The following is a 10,688-nucleotide window of genomic DNA, read 5'->3' as shown; positions in this document are numbered from 1 at the left end:
TCTGCTACATATGCAGTTTGGAGCCATGGATCTTTGTGATTTAGTCCCTGGGAGATCTGAGGTGTTTCATTGGTTGATATTGTTGTTCTTCCTATTGGGTTGAAAACCCTTCAGCTACTTCAGTCCTTTCTCTATCTCCTTAATTGGGGATCCTGTTCTCAGTTCAACAATTAGCTGCAAGCATCTGCCTCTGTATTTGTCAAGCTCTGGCAGAGTTTCTCAGGTAACAGCTATATCAGGTTCCTATCAGCATGCACTTATTGGCATCTGCATAGTCTCTGGGTTTGGTGACTGTATATAGGATGAATCCCTAGGTGGGGCAGTCTCTGCTCCACATTTTGTATCTGTATTTCCACTTGTGAGTATTTTGTTCCTCCTTCTAAGTCGACTGAAACATCCACACATTGGTATTCTTTCTGAGCTCCATGTGGTCTGTAACTTGTATCTTGGGTATTCTGAGCTTGTGGGCTAATATCCACTTATCAGTTTCATGAAATCATTCTTTTAAATAGCTGAATAATACTCCATTGTATAAATGTATCTTTTTTTACCCATTTCTCTCTTGAAGGACATCTGGGTTTTTTCCAGTGTCTGGCTATTATAAATAAGGCTTCTATGAACATAGTGGAGCATATATCCTTCTTATATGTTGGAGCATCTTTGGGTATATGCCCAGGAGTGGTATTGCTGGATCTAAAAATAGTACTATGTCCAATTTTTTGTGGAACTGCCAGACTGATTTTCCCAGTGGTTGGATGTGCTTGCAATCCCACCAGTACTAGAGGAGTGTTCCTCTTTCTCCACATCTTAGCCAACATCTGTTGTCACCTGAGTTTTTGATCTTAGCCATTCTGACTGGTCTGAAGTTGAATCTCAGGGTTGTTTTGATTTGTATTTCCCTGATGACTAGGAATTTTGAACATTTTTAGGTGCTTCTCAGCCATTTGATACTCCTCACTTGAAATTTCTGGGTTTAGCTCTTTACCCAAATTTTAATACAGTTATTTGATTCTCTGGAGTGTAACTTCTTGAGTTCTTTACATATTTTGGATATTAGCCCTCTATCAGATGTAGGACTGGTAAAGCTCTTTGCCTAATCTGTTGGTTGCCATTTTGTTCTATTGAGTTTGTCCTTTGCCTTACTGAAGATTTGCAATTTTATGAGGTCTCATTTGTTCATTTTTGATCTTAATGCATAAGTCACTGGTGTTCTGTTTAGGAAATTTTCCTCTGTGCCTATGTGTTGGAAACTCTCACCCACTTGCTCTTCTATTACTTTCAAGCTATCTGGTTTTATGTGGTGGGCTTTGATCCACATGGACTTGAGCTTTCTATCACGAGATAAGAATGCATCAATCTACATTCTTCTACATTCTGACCTCAAGTTGAATGAGCAGAATTTGTTGAAAATGCTGTCTTTTTTCCCCTGGATGATTTTAACTCCTTTGTCAAAGATCAACTGATCATAGGTGTGTGGGTTCATTTCTGGGTCTTCAATTCCACCCTATTGATCTACCTGCCTGTCTCCATAACAATACCATGCAGTTTATTTTTAATCAGGATTGCTCTGTAATACAGAGATAGGAGACAGTGATTCCTCCAGAAGTTATTTTATTGTAGAGAATATTTTTCCCTATCCTAGGTTTTTTGTTATTTCAAATGAATTTAAAAATTGCTCTTTCTAATGCTATGAAGACTTGAGTTGGAATTTTGATGGAGATTGCATTGAATCTGTAGATTGCCTTTGGGAAGATGACCATTTTTACTCTACTAATCCTGCCAATCCATGAGCATAGAAGATATTTTCATCTTCTGAGATCTTAGTATCTTCGTTCTGCAACTTAAAGTTCTTGTCATACAGATCTTTCATTTGCTTGGTTATAGTGACACCAAGGTATTTTATATTGTTAGTGAATATTGTAAAGGGAAAAATAAATAAATTTCACAAATTTATTTCATGTCCTGTTCGTCCTTTGAGTTGAGAGCGGTTACTGGTTTGGTTGAGTTAATTTTATATCCACAAACGTTATTGAAGTGGTTTATCAGGTTTGGGAGTTCTCTGGTGGAATTTTTAGGGTTAGTTAAGTATACTATCATATCCTCTACAAATAGTGATTTTCCTTTCCAAGTTGTAGCCCTTTGACCACCTTTTGTTTTCTGATTGCTCTGGCTAGGCCTTTGAGTACTATATTAACTAGGTAAGGAGAGAGTGAGGCAGTCTTGTCCAGTCCCAGATTTTAGTGGAATTGCTTCAAGTTTCTCTCCATTTAGTTTGATTTTGGCTACTGGTTTGCTGTATGTTGCTTTTATTATGTTTAGGTATGAGCCTTGAATTTTTGATCTTTCCAAGATTTTTACCATGAAGGGGTATTGGATTTTGTCAAATGTTTTCTCAACCTCTAATGAGATGATCATGTAGTTTACTTCCTTTGTGTTTGTTTACATAGTGGATTACATTGATGGATTTCCATATAATGAGCCATCCCTGCATCCCTAGGATGAAACCTACTTGATCATGATGGATGATCATTTTGATGTGTTCTTAGATTCTTAGATTTCTATTTCTATTAGGAGTTATGGGACTGTTTAGATGTGTTCTCTGATCCTGATTTAACATTGGTACCTGGTATCTGTCTAAAAGTTTATCCATTTCATCCAGATTTTCCAGTTTTGTTGAGTATAGGTTTTGTAGTAGGATCTTATGATTTTTTTTAATTTCCTTAGTTTCTGTTATGTCTCCCTTTTCTTTTCTAATTTTGTTAATTTGGAAAATATTTCTGTGCCCTTTAGTTAGTCTGACTAATTATTTATCTTGCTGTTTTTCTCAAAGAACCTATTCCTGGATTTGTTACTTCTTTGTATAGAGTTGTTTGTTTGTTTGTTTCTAGTTGGTTGATTTCAGCCCTGATCTTGATTATTTCCTGCTGTGTGCTCCCCTTGGGTATATTTGCTTCCATTTCGCTGAGAGCTTTGAGGTGTGCTGTCAAGTTTTTAGTGTATGCTCTCTCCAGTTTCTTTTTGGAGTCACTCAGAGCTACGAGTTTTCCTCTTAGCACTATTTTCATTGTGTTTGATAAGTGTTGGTATGCTGTGCCTTCATTATCAATAAATTACAAAAGTCTTTAAATTCTTTCCTTTGACCAAGAAATCATTGAGTAGTGCTTTGTTCAGCTTCTATGTGTAAGTTTTATGTGGGCTTTCTGTTGTTATTGAAGACAAGCCTTAGTCTATGGTGATCTCAAAGGATGTGTAAGATTATTTCAATCTTCTTGTATCTGTTTAAGCCTATTTTATGACAAATTATATGGTGCATTTTGGAGAAGGTACCATGAGGCGCTGAGAAGAAGGTATATTTTTTTATTTTCAGATGAAATGTTCTATAGATATGTTAAATCCATTTGGTTCATAACTTCTGTTAGTTTCACTGTGTCTCTATGTAGATTGTGTTTCCATTTTCTGTCCATTGCAGAAGAGTGGGGTATTGAAGTCTCCCACTATTATTGTATGAGGTGATATGTGTGCTTTGGGCTTTAGTAAAGTTTCTTTTATGAATGTGGGTTCCTTGGCCTTTTGAGCACAAATGTTCAGAATTGATAATTCATCATGGTACATTTTGAGGAGGATGAACTTTCCTTGTCTTTTTGATACTTTTTGGCTGAATATTTAATTTGATATTAGAACGACTACTCCAGCTTGTTTCTTGGGACCATTTTCTTGAAAAATTTCATTCCAGCCTTCGACTCTGAGATAGTGTCTGTCTTTGTTACTGTATGCAGCAAAATGCTAGGTCTTACTTACAAATCCAATCTATGTCTTTTTTTGGAGAATTGAGTGCATTAGTGTTAAGAAATATTAAAGAAAAGTGATTGTTGCTTCCTGTTATTTTTGTTGTTAGAGGTGGAATAATGTTTGTGTAGCTATTTTCTTTTGAAGATGATTATTTCCTTGCTTTTTCTAGGGTATAGTTTCCCTCCTTGGGGGTTTCCCATCTCTTATCCTTTTTTAAGGGCTGGATTTGTGAAAAGATATTATGTAAATTTGGTTTTGTCATGGAATATCTTGGTCTCTACATCTATGTTAACTGAGAGTTTTGCTGGGTATAATAGACTGGCCTGGTATTTGTGGTCTCTTAGGGTCTCTTGATATCTTTCCAGGATCTTCTGGCTTTCACAGTCTCTTGGTGAGATGTCCAGTGTAATTCTGATAGGTCTGCCTTTATATATTTCTTCACCATTTTTCCTTTCTGCTTTTAATATTCTTTCTGTGTTTTCTGCATTTGGTGTTTTGATTTTTATGTGACATGAGGAATTTCTTTTCTGGTCCAATCTACTTGTGGTTCTGTAGGCTTTTTGAATGTTTATGGGCATCTCTTACTTTAGGTTAGGGAGGTTTTCTTCTATAATTTTGTTGAAAATATTTGCTGGCCCTTTAAGTCAAGAATCTTCACTTTCTTCTCTACCTACTATCCTTAGCTTTGTTCTTCTGAATGTGTCCTGGATTTCCTGTACTTTTAGGGTTAGTTGCATTTTACATTTTCTTTGACTGTTTTGTCAACGTTTTCTATGGCCTCTTCTGCCCCTGAGATCCCTTCTTCTATCTCTTGTATTCTGATGGTGATGCTTGCATCTATGGCGACTGATCTCTTTCCTAGGTTTTCTATCTCCCTTTCTTATTTCTTTATTGTTTCTATTTGCATTTTTAGATCATGGGTGATTTTGTTCAATTCCTTCACCTGTTTGGTTGTATTTTCCTGTAACTCTTTAATGGATGATTGTATTTCCTCTTAAAGGACTTCTACCTGTTTACTTGTGTTGTTCTGTATTTCTTTAAGGGGGTTATTTATTTCCTTCCTAAAGTCCTCTATCATCATCATGGAATATGATTTTAAATCTGAATTTTGATTTTCCCATGTGACAGAGTGTCCATAAATTGCTGTAGTGGGAGAACTGGGGTCTGAACCCTTTTACTTTTCACATCCACATCTTTTCCACTTTCTTTAAATTTGTTCCTATCATTTAATCCTTTTCGATAATGGTATAAATAATATCACTGCCTTCATGTCTCTTAAATCTGATCATGACTCAAGAAGCAAGACAGACAGGACATCTGTTATTATCTTCACATCATGATCAGAGAGGCTTATGAGTAATATTTCAGTCTAATTTGTAAAATTATGACTCTTTTACAGGTGATTGCTTTAATCCCAAGGTGAGTGCATTTCAGTCTAGGTTATTAACTTATACTGTTACTGTGGTATACCTGAAATCAAGGTGTTGACATCTTTTCCTCTAGCACACAAAAATGTTATGAGAGCAAAGTTAGCAGTTCTTTTGAGATTCACAAAAAAGATTCATTCAGAATGTACTCAGACAGGTGTCTAAACAGTTATTCTTCCTGAAACTGTTCCTCATACAGCTGCCTTGGGTGATGGTGACTGAAGGTTACAGGATCAGCTGACCCTTACAAGCCCAATCAGTGAATTAATTGTGGCTTGGTGTACCAAACTGAACAGAACTTCAGTGACAGTCTTGATTTCTCAGATATGAAGCATTCACTATTTTAATCTTAGGGAATATCCATATGATTAATGATCACTTGTGTAAATGCTGGATACTAATACATTAAGCAACATCAAACTACTCTCTGTGGATGAACTAACAACTGCATGTTCTGTAGGTCTCAATGTGCTCACTACAGTGTCTTTTACTGTTCCTCATTGTTCATGTCATATATTATTTTATTGCATTTATTTATTTGTCTGTTTAGTTTCAAGAAGAGGGGCCTGTTTCAAATCTTTGCCTTAGAAAAGCAAGCAAGCAAGCAAACAAACAAACAAACAAAAAAAACAAACAGAAAAACCAGCATACATTTCCAGAATTGATTCTTTCCTCTCACTACATGGGCTAAGGAATCAAACTCCTGTCTTCAGGGTTGGCAGCAAATGCCTGAAGTGTCTGTGCCATCTCCCTACCTTGGGAAAAAGTATTTAAGCTTTTACCTTTATTTCGGTAAATGAAAAGAAAACTCTTATTTCAAGTGATATTTAGTTATATTAGCAATTGCTTTTTGAAAAAATCATATTCTTGTATGTAAGAGAGTTATTAACCTCTTAAAGATACTTAATTTCCATATACACATAAACAACAAAAACAGTCTCAGCAGGCTGTGTTTATATATTTGTTCATATATATAAATGCATATAGCAAAATAATGAAAGAAAAAGAGGCTATCAACATGAGACTGTGTATGTACGGGAGAAATTGGATGAAGGGCAGTGGGAAGGGACTGGAGGGAGGAAAAAGAGGTGGGAAAGCGAGGCCATTACTTTTCAATTATAAACATACTTTTAAAAGGTATAAATAAAATACTTGATTACAACATCATCATTTAATATTTTAAATACATTTGAAATGACCCACATTGTAGTTCCTTGATGTTCTAATAAATTGCTACACATTTGGAGTCTTTAAAAGATCACATAATTGTGTTCTTTTGTAGACTTCGAGGCCATGTGTCTAAATGGCTCTCAGTGTCTGAGGCTAATTTTTCATAACCTTCTGGAAATGTTATTTTGGTTTTTTTTTCAATTTTAAAAGCTTCTGACAGACCACCACAGGATCTGATCCCACACAGCCCACATCCCAATTGCAGTTTGACTACCCAGGTATTCTGACATACCTAATTTCAGATCCCACACAGGGCACACCCAATTACACCTCTACTCCCCATACATTCTGACACATCTAGGTTCAGAGGACCATGGAATCACAGGATGACAGGTTTGCAGGAAAGGACAGGCTCCAGTCAGAGACAGGGAAGCCAGGTAATACAAGAGATCACCAGATGGCAAGAGGCAAGCTCAAGAATATAAACTACAGAAACCAAGGCTAATTGTCAACATCAGATCCCAGTTTTCCTAACACCTGAAAAACAAGATTCAAATGTAAACTGTAATTTCTTGAAAATGATAGAGGACTTTAAGAAGGATGTAAATAACTCCCTTAAAGAAATACAGGAGAACACAAGTAAACAAGTAGAAGCCCTTAAAAAGGAAAGGCATAAAGTCCTTAAAGAAATGCAGGGGAATGCAATAAAACAGTTGAAGAAATTGAAGAAACTCTAAAGGAGACACCCATAGAGATGGAAAACCTAGAGAAGAGAAGAGGAGTCACAGATGCAAGCATCACTAACAGAACACAAGAGAGAGAAGAAAGAATCTCAGGGGCAGAAGACAGAATAGGGGACAATGACACAACAGTCAAGGAAAAGACAAAAAGCAAAAAGCTCATATTTCAAAATATTTAGGAATTCCAGGGCACAGTGAAAAGACTGAACCTGAGAATAATAGGTATAGAAGAGAGTGAAGATTCCTAACTCAAAGGGCCAGCAAACATCTTTAACAAAGTTATAGGAGAAAATTTTGCTAACCTAAAGAAAGAAATGTCCATAAACATACAAGAAGCCTACAGAACACCAAACAGATGGGACTGGAAAAGAAATTCCTCTTATTACATAATAATTAAAATGCCAAATGCACAGAACAAAGAAAGAATATTAAAAGCAGCAAATATGGATACTGTTTATATGTCAAATAACATATAAAGGCAGAACTATCAGAATTACACCAGACTTCTCAACAAAGACTATAGAAGCCAAAAGATCTTGGGCAGATGTCATACAGACCCAAAGAGAACAAAAATGCCAGCCCAGGCTACTATATGCAGCAAAACTCGAAATTAACATAGATGGAGAAACCAAGGTATTGCAAGGCAAAACTAAATTTAAACAATATCTTTCTATAAACCCAGCCCTACAGAGGATAGTCGAAGGAAAAGCTAAACACAAGGAGGGACACTAAACCCAAGAAATTAATCTTTTCAGGACAAACCCAAAAAGAAAAGAAACAGACAAATATAATTGCAACTCTAACAGTGAAAATAACAGGAAAAAATAATTATTGGTCCCTAATATCCCTCAAGATGAATGTACTCAATTCCCCAATAAAAAGTCATATGCTAACAGACTAGATCCATTAACAGGATCCAGAATTTCGCTGCATACAGGGAATACACCTCAGACACAAAGACAGATATCACCTCAAAGTAAAAGGAATGGAAAAACAAAACTCCAAGAAATGGTTCCAAGGAACAAGCTGGAGTAGCCATTCTGATACAGAATAAAATTGACATTCAACAAAATGTTAGCAAAAAAGATAAGAAAGGACACTTTATACCAATCAAAGGAAAATAATCTACCAAGATGAACTCTCAATTCTGAACAATTATGCCCCAAATGCAAGGGCACCCACATTTGTAAAAGAAATGTTACTAAAGCTCAAAGCATGCATTGAACCTCACACAATAATAGGAGATTTCAACACCCCACTCTCACCAATGGATAGTTCAGGGAAGCAAAAACTAAACAGAGGTTGAGCGAAACTAAAAGATGTTTTGAGTCAAATAGATTTAACTGATATCTATAGAATATTTCATCCTAAAAAAGAATCACATATATATATATATATATATATATATATATATATATATCTTCTTAGTACTTCATGGTACTTTCTCAAAAATTGACCATATACTTGGACACAAAACAAACTTCAACAGATACAAGAACATTGAATTGATCCTATGTAGTCTGAGGGACCACCATGGACTATGGCTGGTCTTCAATAGCAACAAAACCAATAGAAAGCCCACATATATGTGGAAAGTGAATAATGCTCTACTCAATAATACTTTGGTCAGGGAAGGAATAAAGAAAGAAATTAAAGACATTTTAGAATTTGATGAAAATTAAGACACAACATATCCAAACTTATGGGACACAATGAAAGCTGTGCTAAGAGAAAAACTCATAACTCTGAGTGCCTCTATAAAGTGATTGAAAAATTGTAGAATAGTGGCTTAACAACTCATCTGAAAGCTCTTGAGGGAAAAAAAGATGCAAATACACCCAAGAAGAGTAAATGTCAGGAGATAATCAAACTCAGGGTTGAAATCAGCCAAGTAGAAACAAAAAACTATAAAAAGAATCAACAAAACTACGAAGTGGTTCTTTGATGAAAAACAACAAGATAGATAAACCCTTAGACACAGAAACAGTATCCAAATTAACAAAATCAGGAATGGAAAAGGATACATAACAACAGAAACTGAGGAAATAAAAAAAATGAGATCCTACTGCAAAAGTCTATACTCTATTGGAAAACCTGGATGAAAGAGATAATTTCATAGACAGATTCCAGATACTAAAGTAAAATCAGGATCAAATAAACCGTCTAAACATTCCCATATGCACCAAGGAAATAGAAGAAGTCATGAAAATTCTCCTGACCAAAAATGTCCAGGATCAGATTGTTTTAGTGCAGAATTCTACTAGACCTTCAGGGAAGTTCTAATACCAATCCTCAAACTATTCCATAAAATAGAAACAGAAGGAACACTACCCAATTATTTCTATGAAGCCACAGTTAAAATGATGCTTAAACCACAAATAGATTCATCAAAGAAAGAGTACTACAGATGAATGCCCCTTATTAATATTGCTGAAAAATTACTCAATAAAATTCTTGCAAACTGAATCCAAGAATACATCAAAGCAGTCATGCACCATGATCAAGTAAGGTTCATCCCAGGAATGCAGGGAAGTTTCAATACATGGAAATCCATCAATGTAATCCATGAAACAAGCTAACTCACATAAAAGAAAACACGTAATCATCTCATTAGATGCTGAAAGCCTTTGACATAATACAATACCCATTCATGTTAAAAGTAGTGAAGAAATCTGGAATTCAATGTTCATGCCTAAATATAATAAAAGCAACATACAGCAAACCAATAGCCAACATAAAACTAGAGCAACTCAAAGCAATCACATTAAAATCATGCAAAAGACAAGGCTACCCACTCTTTCCCTACCTACTCAATATAGTACTCGAAGTTCTATCCAGAGCATTAGACAAAAAGAACATCAAAAGGATACAAATTGGGAGTGAGGAATTCAAAATATCATTATTTGTAGGTTATACGATAGTATATGTAAGTGATGCCAAAATTCAACCAGAGAACCCCGATAGCTGATAAACAAGTTCAGCACAGTGGCTGGATACAAAATTAACTCAAACAAATCAGTAGCCTTCCTCTACTCAAAGGCTAAAAGGGATGAAAAAGAAATTAGGGAAACAATGCCCTTCACAATGGTCATAAATAATATAAAATATCTTAGTGTGACTCTAACCAAGCAAGTGATAGATCTATATGTCAAGAACTTCAAGTGTCTGAAGAAAGAAATCAAAGAAGACTTCAGTATATGGAAAGATCTCCCATGCTCATGGATTGGCAGAATTAGTATTGTTAAAACTGGCTACCTTACCAAAAGCAATCTATAGATTTGATGCAATCCCGATCAAAATTCTAACTCAATTCTTCATAGAGTTAGAAAGAAAAAAAATCTCAAATTCATTTGGATTAACACAAAACCTAGGATAGCCTAAACTCTTCTCAACAATAAAAGAACTTCTGGGGGAATCATCATCCCTGACCTCAAGCTATCCTATAGAAAAATATTGATTTTTTTTAATAAAAAGCATGATATTTGTGTAGAGACAGGCGGGTAGTTCAATGGAATAGAATTGAAGACCCACAAATGAACCCACACACCTATGGTCACTTGAT

Source organism: Rattus norvegicus, chromosome 18, assembly GCF_036323735.1.
Source record: "Rattus norvegicus strain BN/NHsdMcwi chromosome 18, GRCr8, whole genome shotgun sequence".
Taxonomy (NCBI): domain Eukaryota; kingdom Metazoa; phylum Chordata; class Mammalia; order Rodentia; family Muridae; genus Rattus; species Rattus norvegicus.
Note: the sequence above shows the minus strand (reverse complement) of the source record.